The sequence below is a fragment of the Hylobates moloch genome, unplaced genomic scaffold (assembly GCF_009828535.3).
Source record: "Hylobates moloch isolate HMO894 unplaced genomic scaffold, HMol_V3 SCAFFOLD_5, whole genome shotgun sequence".
Taxonomy (NCBI): domain Eukaryota; kingdom Metazoa; phylum Chordata; class Mammalia; order Primates; family Hylobatidae; genus Hylobates; species Hylobates moloch.
Window position 1 is genome coordinate 24163673 of NW_026652280.1, and position 14235 is coordinate 24177907.

Sequence of the window (14235 nt, forward strand, 5' to 3'; positions counted from 1 at the left end):
TCGTGTTTTAGTTCCTTTGATCGTGAGCTAGAATAGGCTCTGCTTTTGGAAATTTAATTTGAAAGAGCCCAATGTACACATCTGCTTTTTGTACTGCACTTTCTATTGAGGTTGAAAATAGAAATTTATTAATGCAAATGTGTAGAGTCTGTTCCTTGAGGAAAAGATATACGCATTCAAAACACAAGGTGATCCCTTCCTACATAGCTATGGAAGATGTTAATATGTTTTCTGTTTTGTTTTTTTTTTCCTTGAGTTCAGATATGAGGTTCCTTGCTAACAAGGACTAAGCATAAAAATTATAGGATCCATTGGGGAATGGAAAGATTCATTCAATACTTAAAAGTTTCCAAAGGACAAATTCACTGGTGAAGAGCTGGGGGAAGCATACTGAATCCTCAAAAGAAAAAAAAAAAGCCAAAAACAAGTGCATCATCAAACCATTTTGAGAACATGTTTGAATTGATGATAGGGCCCATGCTAAGACAAAGCTTTCATTTCAACGAATCCAATCTGCCTAGTGTTCTGTAAAATTGCCTTTGCCTGTAAATGGAATGGCATGCAGATTTTAGGTAGGACACTTTCTCTCCCAACTTAGCCTGTACTCTATTTCATTTTTTCCACCATTACATGAAGCTTCACATAAATGACAACTTGACTTAATCCTTAAAGTGGCTGGATTGTGTGGTCTATTTTGATTAAACTTTTTCTTGTTCTTAGTGTAAATTTTCAGTAATGCCTAAAATGTCATGAGCATTTTGGGATATAAATCCTTTAAGCTATTTTGCAGTCATATAGTTGTTCTTTGGAGGGTTTGAGTGCTTTCCTAAACTCCTTCTCATCTCCAAATAGGCAAAATAAATTATAAATTGTTGAGAACATTCAATCACTCTTCGGATGAGCAGGCATCTCCTAAAGCTGGGGAAAGTATCCATTTTCAGTATTTTGAGTAAATAGAGCTGATTCTTTATAATATTTGTACTGTATCAAAAGATCTCAAAAACTGTTATAAATTACCTAGGCTTAAGGAAGAAGACATGATTAAATAATTCATTGGATCAATAAAACCAATCTACTTTTTTCTGATGTGGTGTGATGAGGTTTTTTTTCAAATGGGGTAGGTGGGCCTCAGTGCTGTGTATTATCATTCTGATTCTATTGGTTACTGTCTTTCTCCGCTCCCCCTCAGGTGTTGTTTGGTATTTTTGTGCTTTTTTGTTTGTTTTGTTTTAAAGAAAGGAAAGCTGAAAGCCATAGAAAGTTAGGCTGTGAGTTAGGAATTCTGAGTTTAAAGCAGAGAGCCTGTCCCTAACTTTGTGTTTAAGTTGGTGTTTCAGTTATGTTGCCATTGTAAGCTTGTGACCCTTACAAATGTACAATTTCATTTGGGTTCAGTGATTCCTGGATGAGTTTGTGACACAGGATGCCAAAGGCGGTGGAATTTATTTAAGACACAAAATCTTGAGACAGAGCTGATTCCTTGGAAGCTTGTGAGTAACTAGAGTCTCATTTTAACTAATCTGGAGGGGGCTAAGAAAAGTCTTCCTACCCACTTCCAATTAATTAATTTCTAACATTTCCATCTAATCATGACTTTGTCGAGTGACACACATCTTTTTTCCTCACAGGCAAGAAACTCACAAACAAAATTTCTATTTCTAATGGCGGACAGTTGGGGTGCCGCAGCCAAGCAGTCACCCTTAAAAATTAATGAGCGTAATGATGGTTAGAGAAGCGATTCTGATGGTGGTTGGAGAGGGAGGGGCCATGGGGATGGCAGAAGGAGGAAGACTGGACTCCTCATAAGTGACAATGATGTGAGCCCCTGTCCTCATCTCCCCTCCCATCCCCCCTTCCCCCCAGTCACCACCCCTTCCATCCTCCTCTCTTTACAGGAGCCAAAGCAGATAGAAAGACAGGGCGATTATGAAGACGTCAGTTGGAGTGTAGGCAGGCGAGAGGGGCGCAGCGCCCCAGATGAGGTCCGGGGGGAGCTGAGGAGGGTCACTCATGGACGACCGTGTGTGTGTGTCTGACAGACTGTGAAATGGTGCGTTGTTGCACGGCTGCGCTGCACCTGGGCCCTTCATCTGTGATTGATTGGTTTGGTCATGTGTAATGGTCCCATCTGCTCTGTGTTGTTTTTCTTTTTTTTACTTATAAACACCGTTCCCAGAGGCTGAGAGAGGATGAGCTATGTTTTGTCATCTTCACTTACACTTTAGCTCAAAAAAGTGGTCAAGTAGGTAAGCTCTAAAGTCTGTCCAAGTAATGTAGTAGGAAAGTACGGTTTTTCCCCTTTGCTTGATTGTGTGTGTGTGTGTGTGTGTGTGTTTGTGCCTCTCTTGCGCATGCGTGTGTGCGTGGAGTTTTAATGCTGCCTGTTAATATCTGAATAGTTCGTGAACTACAGACGACCAAAATATCGCAGAAATGATTTGCACAACTCTGTGTATTGTGGCTCTTACTGCAGTGAGGAGTTTTTTTTGTAACGGAGCCAATACTTAATTAAAACCGCTGACATCATGGTGTTATAATTAAGCGTGGCATTAATTAAGCTGGAATAACGATTTTTTTTTATTAAGAACTGCTTCTATTGTATAAGACCGTTATCAGCTAAAAACAAAATAATTTTAAAGCAAAAATAAATTTGCTTTAACCTAGCCCTTTTCAACTTCCCCCAAAGTCTGGCCTCAGGACTGTCATCATCAGGGCTCTGAGTCTGTGTGTGCGTGTGCGTGTGCGTGTGTGTGTGTGTTTGGTGGTGTTGGGATGGGGGAGAGTGGAAGTGAAATTTGTTTTTTTCACCCAAAAATGCTGATCGGCTCCTGGCATTCTGATGGCTAATTATGCATCGGAGAGCTTCGACAGCTGCATTCATCATCATAAAATGTAATAATTAATGACATTCCAACAAAGAAAAATATGCAAATGAGGACTCATTAGCATTTTCATATTCAGCTTTGATAATGCTTTTGCTGACAAGGTTGTAATTAATGAAAATTCATGTCGCAGTCAGGAGATTGGATCGGTTTCATTCCGCTCACAATTCCCAAATGCTTGCATTATGGAAAATCGGCGGCTCTGCCAACTTTTCAGGGAAGAGAAAAACACACACACACACTAAAAGCACCAGATGCAAATTAATGGTAGGGAGTCTTTAACTCTTTAAACCACCCCCCTAAATTTCCATCATAGGAAACATGTGATGAGTGTTAGCCTAAGAACTAGATTCTCTTTTTTGTAATAATAGGAAAGTACTTTTATTTGTGACCCAAGTATGCGAATTTCTGGCAAACTTTTTTTTAATATTAAAACCCCAAAACCCTCCACCTTTTCCCTTCTTTCCTTTTCCCTTTCAAGACTATTTAAATGTACATAGTAAAACATGTTAGGACAGCCAAGCCCCAGCATGTTGTGTTCTGTCCTCTGGCTGGCAGATTCACGCCACAACAGTTTATTCATCCACATGCTTTTTGGCGACTCTTCATCACGTATTTGGGCTTAGATCTTCTGGTGCCTCCCTCGGCGTGCTACCCATAAGGTCGAAAGAAAAGCAAGTATTCGATTTCTCTATTCAGGGTGGGTTTTTTTTTTTTGGAAGATAGTGGGGTTTTTTTGTATGTGTGCTTTTTCTTTTTAATCTATTCCCTTCGTGGTTTAGTGTAAGAGTTTGAGAATGTGCCCATAATTCTCTCACTCAACACTTCTGGTTTAGTGTTGTTGTTCAAATGTAATTTTAGGAGACACTCTGCAATCAAAATGGAAACCCAGAAACCCCAGACTAGAGATATCGACAAATATTTAACACAGAGAGCTATTAATTTATGAAAGCCTCTGTGTGTTGCTTTCAAAATGTGGAACTTTAGGTTGGCAAATAAACACTTGATGCCAACCTGGTACCATGTTTGACAGACAAGCCTGAAGTTAAACTGAAAGTTCTATGTGGCCCTCAAGGTTAGAAAGAAAAACTTAAACAGAGTCTGAGTTCATTTTCTATTTGATCTTTAGGTTAAAAAATGATGATTATTAAAACAGGTCATTTTGCTGAGGCAGATGTTTTAATAAAAGGTTTGTATAATGATTAAAAGGGAAAATAGAAGTGTATTTCTTTATAAATTATAACGTTTATAAGCATTTTTCACTCTCAGATGAATAAAATGACTTCTGGGAGTTCCTAAGATGCAGTTTCCTGTTTATTTAAAGTTAAATTGTAATTCCCAAAGTTGCTAGCCCAGCATAAATAAAGATTATAAATGCGCTTTGTTAAGGGAAGAGAGAAACTTTGATATGCGGGACCTTATTTTTTAGAGTATTTCAGTAAAACAGAAAGAATCATCAGTTATTTCACGAAAATTTTAAAATAAATCTTTTTTTTCCTTTTATGTGATTAAGAATGACTAGGTTTCATTCCTTATTAAACTCTTGGAGTTCCAAGAAACAGAATTTTATTTCAATCTCTTGCTTCTTCCAACTTTTATTTTGTCACAGTTTGTATGTGAAGCTGTGTGTGTGTACAGAGGCATGTGTGTAAATGTGTGTGTGTCCATGTCTAAAGATTATGGTGGCTCTATCCTCTCTCCTGTAAAATCTATTGTGGTAAAATAGCAGGCAAAAGAAGGTTTTACTTTATTTTTTTTCCTTTTAGTTTATTTCTTTTTTTGTGTGGGCAAACTGCCCATCCAGATGGTAGAATTTCACCTGTAAGCAATCTGAAACGATAGGTTAATTCTGACATTTTATAGAGCTTTTTCATTTTCTTTTCACACAGTACAACTAAGTGCAGAATAACTGCTCAAGATGTTTCTTTTCTTTTTTTCTTTTAAAGCGCTTCCTGCTGTGATTGGTTCTTTTTTTCCCCAAATCTGAATTTGGGGCTCATTTAAAATCTGTGGCTTTAGGCACTTTGCTGTTATTGTCAAAACCACATCTAATGAAATCTTTAACCAACTTCTAATACGTGTAAATGAGGAAGTGGTGGCAGAAGTGAAAAAGCATGTTAGTCGCCGAGAAGCAGATCCTTGTAATTTTATAATGCTGAACGTTCCACTGGCTTTGATAAATTTACTGTTAGTTTTCTCCTCCCACCAAATTCACAGATGTATACCAACTCATAACTTCCCAAGTAATGCCTAGCATGGTATTAGCCACCAGAATCCTGGGACTTGCTTTTGTTGTCAGTGTGGTTAGCCTCTGGTGGTTTATGTGACTGAGTAAACTGGAGAAAAACTTCAGGGTGATTCGTTGTCCTGTGATCAAGGAATCCCATTATTTCCAAAAGCAGGTTTAGAAGATGTTTTTGGAATAGAGTGTGGAAGGGAAAGGGAGTATTGGAGATTGTTTTTACACATAATAATGGTAGTCATGCTGTGTTGACAAGTTAGTTTTGAATGTGCCACCTTCTTGTTTTTATTTCTAGAAAACCTTCATTTTCATGAATTACTTCTTGAGCTGATGATAAAGATGACTTTACAGACATCGTCTCCCCTGGTGTATTTCCTTTAGGGGAACGTTTTTGAAAGTATTGTCCTTTATTATACCTGTAAGGCTTGGGACCTTTATCATGGCATTGTTTGTCGCTTTTTCCGTTTCCTGTTTTGCACATGTTAATTCCTGTGGGCATTTTCTTTTTAAAGTGATGGGATTTTCACTGTCCAGCAGCAAGCCACATTTACTGGAGTTATTGAACTCTGTAATAGGAAACCTGTGGGTGATCAGTTTTACCCTCCCTAGAAGATACTGCTTCAGTCAATGAGAATTACAGCCCCATGACTGAGAATTTTAAAGGAGGGGTTCCACTAAGACACCCAGATGTTTTGTTTCAGGTGTTGCAACAAAATCAACATTTGTTTGTGGGCAGCGAAGCCAGTGTTCCTGCCAGTATTCCCGTTCAGTCGCTTCTCATATTTCCCTTGCAAACTTTCCCATTGGTTGGGGTCTGTGGAGAGATTTCAGTGGCTGGCTGGTGGAAATGTTTGGGAGAACATTTGCGTATCAAAGCAACCTAAATATTTGCAAAAATGTTTGCTTGAGAAAAAAAGAATCCACTTAGGATTAGGAAGTAACTGCTTAAACATTTTAAAAGCATTTGTGATTTCCCTAAGTATGTTACTCATGAGCCACTGCCTAACCTGAATTTCAGGGGTCACTCTGGAATCTGTATATTTAAAAACCCTGTAAGATAATAAAGGTTTTGCTTTATTATTAAGATCTGAATCCATACATTAAAATGAAAAAACACTTGACAAGACAAAATATATTTTAAGAATTGTTTATCATTTAGTGAACCTGCAAAACAAAAGATGTAAAGAAAGGGCCTCATGAAATGGTTGGATGTTGAATAGCTCTAACGTCATTCTTTCCCTCTACTGTAGATTTTTGTTGATAAAACCCAATGGTATTGCTATGATATGACATTCCTTCTGTTGGAGTCCATAAGCTTTCTTCCAGTAGTAATGATTTGAATGTCAGATCTTTTTCTTGAGTTTAATGTAGGCATTTTCTGTCCACATTATTAAAGTTTCAACTACATTTTACTGATGATTTGGAAACAGTATGTGTAAAACTCAGTGTAGGCCAATTTTTCCAATTTGTTAACAAGGTAGGAGTTGAGCATTGACAATTACTGTACTTAAAAGCCCCTCGGATCAGGTGTTATTTTACCATCTGGACATTTTAATTAGTAATAAAAGTGTGGATCTGGATACACAGAAATAGGATGTACAGTACACAATGGCCCAATGCACTCTGTTGGTACTGAGGTGTATGTGGCTACATTTTATAAATATGTATGTGTGTGTGTGGGGGGGCAAGTGTAATTATGTGCCAGGTGTGTCCTTTTTCAAACTGGGCACTAACACAACACCAAAAAATTTGGCTACTTTTCTTAGATAAAAAGTAAAAATGTATAATCTATAAACTTGCACATAAGTAAAACTGTATCTTTTTAATGGTCCTACTTCCTCAAGTATGGCATGACAAAATATAATGCTGACATTTAGGTAGGCCTGGGCAAAAGATGTGACTCTTCTCTTTCATAGCTGTGTGCTCCAAGGCAAATAAATTAACCACCAAGTATCCCTTTTTTCTCATATTCAGAATGAAAGTATAAATGATAATTGTTATGGTATCTACCTAACAGGATTATGAGGAAGCTCATTTGAGCATGTATGTTGAAAAGCACTTAATAAAATATAAGGAGTCATAACAGTTCTTAACAATTGATTGTTAATACAGGATGCAAATGACCAATTCATACCCCACATACCATCTTTATAATTCAGTAAATCATCTCATATTTAAAAATAAGGGAGATGCAAATATAATGTTACATTAGATTATTAACAAATGGTAACTTTAAGACCACCAGAAAAAAATGTGTTCATAAGTTTCAACATAAAGCAAAATGACTCATTCTTACAAAGTATATACAGGCTCACTGAAGCAATGTTATCCTTAATTAAGGCAAAAGCGGGTGCATTTGAGGGAAATAGTGACCCTCTGGAGAGATAGAGAGTGAAAATAGTTTAGGGAAATGAGTCTTAACATCTTCTCTTTTGGAAAAATGCATGCATGTTTCTCTTAATCATTATGAATTTCATGTTTGCAAACCAGTGTGAATACTTAAACGATAATCATAATTGTTTAGAATCTACCTATTATTACACACACACACACATTTGCTCAAGAAAATCATCCTGAGGAAGTAAAGGAGTTGATAAAATTACCATTTGAGCAGATGAGTTTGCATACTTCTACTGAAAGCTGTTTCAGTTTTTATTATAGGTACAGTTCTCCCCTGAGAATTCTTTGGGAGAAATAAAAACATTTGTTTCTAATTTAAAAGAATGGTAACATGCTGCAGCATAATATTAACTATTTCAGTGATTTTATCAATTTTATCTTCCCCTGCCTTAATGTAATAAATGCGTATCTTGATTAAGTACAAATCTTTACATTACGTTGTCCCTAATGACAAATATTATTTTAGGCAACTTAGTTTTAATCATCAGAGTGTCTTAGGGAGCTTACAAAACTTGTCTCTGGGACATGGTATTAGCAGGATGTACAGAGTTCCTTTTTGGTGCCATGCTAGGAGGAGATAAATTCAACAGAGACAGTCCAGTCCATTCATTCATTTGACAGATAATAAGTAAACCACAGAAGAAACAGGAATATGTCAGTTCTGACTGTATAGCTTTTAAGATTTTTTAGACTTAATATTGAAAACTGGTTTTACTTAATGTTCTATCAGTTTCATTTAAATGCCCTAATCCAATGATCACTTTCATTTAAATATCCTAATCTAGTGAGCAGATAGGGCTTACATAGCATTTGTCTTGAAGATATTTTAAAAGTGCAGCTACAGGTCCTCATCTTTGAAACTCCATTTGGTAAAAATGGCCATGTATACCTTTACCTGTAGATTTAAGTGTCCACAGTCACGGGATGAGAAAAGAAATTGTGACACTTCTTGAAAAATGGTCTCATCAAAGGGATTCAGTTGAAAATGTGAGGGACTGCATTTAAACTTTGATAAAAAAATAAGTAATTCAAAGTAAAGTCTGTAGCCAAACTCCTTAATTGTGATGCATTTGCTGAGTTCCCCTCTTCCATCGTCGGGCCTGCTCTGATGCCATATGGCCTACCATGGAACATTTAACTTGTCAGATATAATGGATTGTCCTGGAAGCAGATTTTTGCTTTGAGCACTCGGCTCCTTTCTTGCATTTCACTCTCAGCTCCAGGCTGCAGGATGAAGGATTGTGGTGGAAATGCAAAGAAGAGACACACAGTTGATTCCCCTTAAGAGAGTGACCTATATGCCACAAAATTTTACCCATGTAAAGAGGCATTATCCCCGTCACTGGCCTTAGCAGGCGGCATGTCAAAATAATTTAAATTTCCCTGGACTTAACAGATTGTGCAAACATTTCAGAACTGAGAGCTTAGGAATAATGAAACATCGTCATTTTAACTTAGGCAGAAATGGTGTAGCCACATTGGCTGAAGGAGGCATATTATTTATTGTGACCTACATGTAACATAGGCCACCTGGTTTTTAGATTCTGTAAATTAAGTTCTCTCAAGTTTATGAAGAATGCTAAAAAATATATATATTATGATGGAAATGTTACTTGGCTTTATTGTTTTTGTTTGGTGAATAGAGAGGTGAGGTTGAAATGATTATTTAGGAATCGCTTCTTAGCGTTTTGGCTAAGATCAAGTGAAATGATCATTTAGGTGGAGGGACAGTGGCAGCTAATTATCCTACCCAGCTTTCTAGCTTGAAGCTTAGGGGCAGACCTTCCATTCATTCTAACCTATTTGAAATTAGAGATTGGATGTGTTGTGGATTATTTAATTTTTATCTGTAAAAGTAAATAATATAGTCTTTGTTGTTTATTTTAATTTGGTGCTTTTATGAGTTAATTTTTTTTTTTCAATTTGTGCTATTGCTTCAACAAGCTTGGAAAGCAGTAGGAACAATTTGTGACTTTTGCATCTATAGGAAAACTTCTTTAAAAGAATAGACAGTGCCCTACCTATATGTGTGTGCACATACATAGCTGTGAGGTACTCTTCTGGTATAACCTACTGTAACCCCAAAGCAAATATGTGATATAGAGACACAGAATAGACAATTTACAAGTAATCAATCAAGCACAAACCAGTGGGAAAATAAGGAACTTACGTATCTCAACTTATCCATTAAATGCTACATATTTGATTGCTCTAGGATTGCAAAAGTTAATTAATAGATTTATATAAGACACACAGAAATATACACACACTAAAAGAGACTTTGCTAAGGGTAATTCAATATACTCACAAAAATATATGTTAATTATGTAAGAAATTTAATATTTAATTTAATTCTATAAATCCATGCATTACAAGTAAGTCCTCATATAGGTCAGATAGGGCAATAAAAACTACTGTGACCTTGAAAACTGCCAGAAGCCCACTTCTGTACAAACCTTTTTAATGAACAACTTTCCATCGAGCAGCTAAGAAATCTCTGTTCAAGTCAGTATTTAATACTAAAGTGTACTTATGTATGTTTCTTACTGATCCTAAATTGAGCACGTTAGTTTTATCAATGTCACTGATCGGCTGACTGTACCCCTCCTCCCCCATACAGATTTGTTGAAGAGTACTAAATAAGTTTGGGGAGTGCCTGGCCATAGCCGGTTCTTGTTGGGGCATGTGCGCCCTCTGCTGGCTGCACAGATAGGAACTGACTGGTGTGTGAGGTTCTTTCTTTTACTTTTCAAGGTTGGGTTTTTTTTGTTTTTTGTTTTGTTTCATTTTATTTTTATACAACTGATCAGATATTTACCATGATTATAAAGTTGTAGCTTAATACTGAGTGTGGCCATTAATTTGTTTTTATTTGGAAATAAAGGTGAGGTTTTGTTTTGGGTGTGTTTTTAGTAAATAGATAGTCCTGATATTTCAAATAACATGCAATGTGTGTAATACTCTTGAGTTTTTTAAGTGGTTGATTGCATATCACGACTAACCATATTTTCATTGCTTTCATATTCCCCTTGGCTTGATTGTATTTGAGAAATATTCTTGTTGGACTAAGTTGGGAATAGAACTTAAAAGGGGATAGATAAGTCATTGAAATTTTGAAATATGATTATTTGTCTGTAATGGATGTGGTAGGTAATCCCTAGTAGAAAAATTCCTGTTATGGTTGGTTGATAGTTTTCACTTGCTTTGCCAAGGAAAATGAGTATATTTACATCATAATGCTTTATAAAAGCATTTTTGGTTTCCTTGCAAACCAAATTAAGCTGTGCTCACTGACAGACCTTGAGAATGGTAGTTTGAGTAAAATATTTTTTTTTGTTTTGCTTTTGCAGTTGTTGTTTATAGAGTATGAGATGTTAAAGGAACAAATCACTGATGGTCTCTTTACTCCCAGGACACAGGACTAAACTATACAAGGGCAGTTACAGAGGAAGAGTGTCAGCCTCTCTACCATCGCCTGGGTGGAGAGCATCCTTGGGTCCTGGTAGTGAAGGCCAGGGCTCTGTGTAATGAGTGTGTCTTTTAAAAATAGCAACAATTTTTGTTGACAAGGCTCCATCAAAGTCTTTATAATAATTTAGTTTGTATAAGTGATTTCTGCGTATCTCTGAAATTAAATGACTTGATTGAGTCAGTTTGGTATTTGTTGTACAGAGAAGGCAGTTTAGATTTTTATAGTTCTTTTGTCTTACATTGCAAATTTCTCCAATTTGTAAGCAAAAACCATAAAAACTTCCAAACCAACCATGGAGTGATCAAAGAACTTAGAGCTGCAGAAGGGCAGAAATGTCATCTACGTTTTTTGTTTTTTGTTTTTTTTCTTTTCTTCCAGTTTTTCCCCTTTCCAATTTTAGGTTCCAGTTACTTTAAAATTTGTTTTGGATAAATGATATAAATTTTTACTTACTAATGTTTACTTATTTTGATTTAACATTGTCAAGTAACTAAGAATTGCATTCTAACAAATATTAAGTCCTTATTACCTCTGTTAGAATGTCATCTTGGCATGAAATCTCACATACATGTCTCTCCTGTTACCACCTTGTCTTCAGTGAGGTTGTATTGGGTGCTCTTTCTTGGTGCTTCTCTGGGTTCCCATTATATCCCTTACTGGTGGATAGCATTGTGTTACTCCTGGTATTTAGTCATCTAAACTCTTACCTCCTTGAGAATAATGTGCATTGTTGACTCTCTTGCATCCAGCACATGGTACACAGAAAGCACCCAACAAATATTAATTTCCCTGTATTATGTTTTTTAGGCTTCATTCACCACTATTCAGATGATAATTTTTGCAAGTTTCAGGATTAAAAATTGTAGTCTGTAAACATGGTATATGTAATGCATTTTATTTTCTTGCATACTTTTTATAGGATGAGGTCATTCTTCTGGCTACTCCTTGTCTGCTTTCTTTTTTCTCTTTTTCCTCCCTCTCATCCTTCCCTCTGCCTCTCCTCTTCCTTCCTGTGCTCCCCACCTTCCTCTCTTGATTGAGTCATGCTCCTAGATTCAGTCATTGGGAGGCTTCTCTTAAACATTGCAGCATGGGACCATTTATCTACCAACCTTCCCCTTCCTTGAACAATAACTAGTGCTGCAGGCTGGTTGGACTCTGGGGAGTGTGGCCCTGTGTATCTGGCAGTTTGGTTATTATTATGGGCCCATTCTCTTGAAGTTGATCTTGAAGAGCAGGCTTGGCTGGAAAACATCATTCTTCTATAAATATCATGGTTAGCAATCTTCCTACTCTTTGTCTTCCTTGGAATGTGTTTTCAATTCTGGGCTGTTCCTCCCACTCCCCTCCAGTTTCTCTCAGTAGTGCATGTTTAGGGGATATAGGTCAATTGTATTCAGTGCTAAGGCTAGAGAAATGATCATTTAATATATTACAGATACATATACAAATGGCAGTTGGATTATCTTCTGTCTGGGGTTAAAAATGTCACTTATATGTGTATATGTATGTATTATACATATCTATATACCATATATAACATTGTCATGTCCCCCCCCATTCTTTTGATGTAGCTTTGAGTATCATATCCAATGTTTGTAGTTTAAGACATGAACATTGTTATATTCTTGTTCACGTAAACTTAGCTTGAAAGTTAAGGCCATCACCTGTGTACCATGGTGCTAAAATACATAATTTTTCTATATAGACAACTAAGTGCCTATGTAGACTACTCTATAACAAACAAAATACTAAACCTTTTCCTGTCTTTTCCATCCCACTGTGGCTTATTTAGAGTTTTATCATTTTTATCTTTTACATTGACTGTTGCTAAGACTCTGGTGGAATATGCAATTAAATGAGCAGCAAATAATTTATGATTAAAAGTGATTTGTGTGGTAAAATGCAGCTGCTGATTTCCTTCATATTTGCCAATAAATTCCAAAATATTTAGCCAGGCACCAAAGTCTTGCCCAGATGATGTTGTCTCTATTACATTCGGCCAGAAATGTCACCCATCTCCTCCAATGAAAGGGAAAGGACTGGATTCTCTCCCTCACTGTGGACTTGTCATGCCTTCACAGAACATGGACAGTCGGAGAAGGGGTAGAAGGACCCTTTTAAATGAATGAACCAGGTCAGGTTCACTAGAGTTGGATCCTGGATTCTAAAGGTGACATCCACTCTTGAGATAGAAGAGAGATGCTTTCAGAGCAGTGGGCCAGTGGGTCTGATCAATGAGGAGCAACCTTAACAAAACTCCAGGATTCTTATATTTTGGGATACTGTTGTTTATTAGGGGAATCGATTTGGCAATGTAAAATTGATTTCTTTTAAAAAAAAAAAAACAGCCTTCATTATTGGAGATGAGCACATTTAAAGGCCTAGCATGCTGCCAGAGAAAGGTTTCTCTAACCCATGAAATGTAACTGTCTGAAATGACCTTGGGGATCAACAATTCCTTGTCTTTTAAAAAACTCTGCTTAAATAGGTTGGTGCTAGTAGTAATCTACTTTTTGTTATCTACCATGTTACCAGGTCTATTGGAGTTTTAGCTAATGTAACCTATAGAGCTGTGCCTATCACTTAAATTGGTTGCTTGTATCCCTGGCTGGTCAGAATAACCAGCGGAATTTTATTTGCAAGAAAAAAAAATCTGTTGGGCACGGTGGCTCATGCCTGTAATCCTAGCACTTTGGGAGGCTGAGGCAGGTAGATCACTTGAGGTCGGGAGTTCAAGACCAGCCTGACCAACAAGATGAAACCCCATCTCTACTAAAAATACAAAAATTAGCCGGATGTGGTGGCACATGCGTGTAATCCCAGCTACTCGGGAGGCTGAAGCAGGAGAATTGCTTGAACCCAGGAGATGGAGGTTGCAGTGAGCTGAGATTGCATGCCACTGTACTCCAGCCTGGGCAACAGAGTGAGATTCTGTCTTAAAAAGAAAAAAAAAATAAAAAGAGAGAATGCCAGACTCTACTGAATTCACGTACCTTGGAGAAGAGAACCCAGGAATCTGTTTTTAGGAAAAGTCTTGCGATAATTCTCCTGATCAGCAAGGTTTCTTAGCCATGAATTGAATTTTAGGAAATTGCTTTTCTCCACACTAACCAGCTCATCGCGAGTCTTTCTTCTGCCTAAAAACACAGTGAAAATATTTTATTTCTGCGTGCTTTTGACACCTTTAGCATGTATTGCAAGATGAGCTTTTTTTCATTTTTATATGAAAAACTATT

General features: G+C 36.9%; 1 protein-coding gene across 19 annotated transcripts in view; it reads left to right on the top strand.

Moving 5' to 3' along the window:
* The window catches only part of TCF4 (transcription factor 4), a 381116-nt gene that overhangs the window by 178651 nt on the left and 188230 nt on the right, over positions 1 to 14235 (top strand). The window contains exon 1 of one of the 19 annotated variants that reach the window (XM_032152243.2): positions 2228 to 2246. The exons of the other annotated variants lie outside the window; for them this stretch is intronic. The gene's annotated coding sequence lies outside the window, so the exon portion shown is untranslated. Of the gene's footprint in view, positions 1 to 2227; positions 2247 to 14235 lie in introns of those variants that run through there. 19 annotated transcript variants of the gene reach the window in all.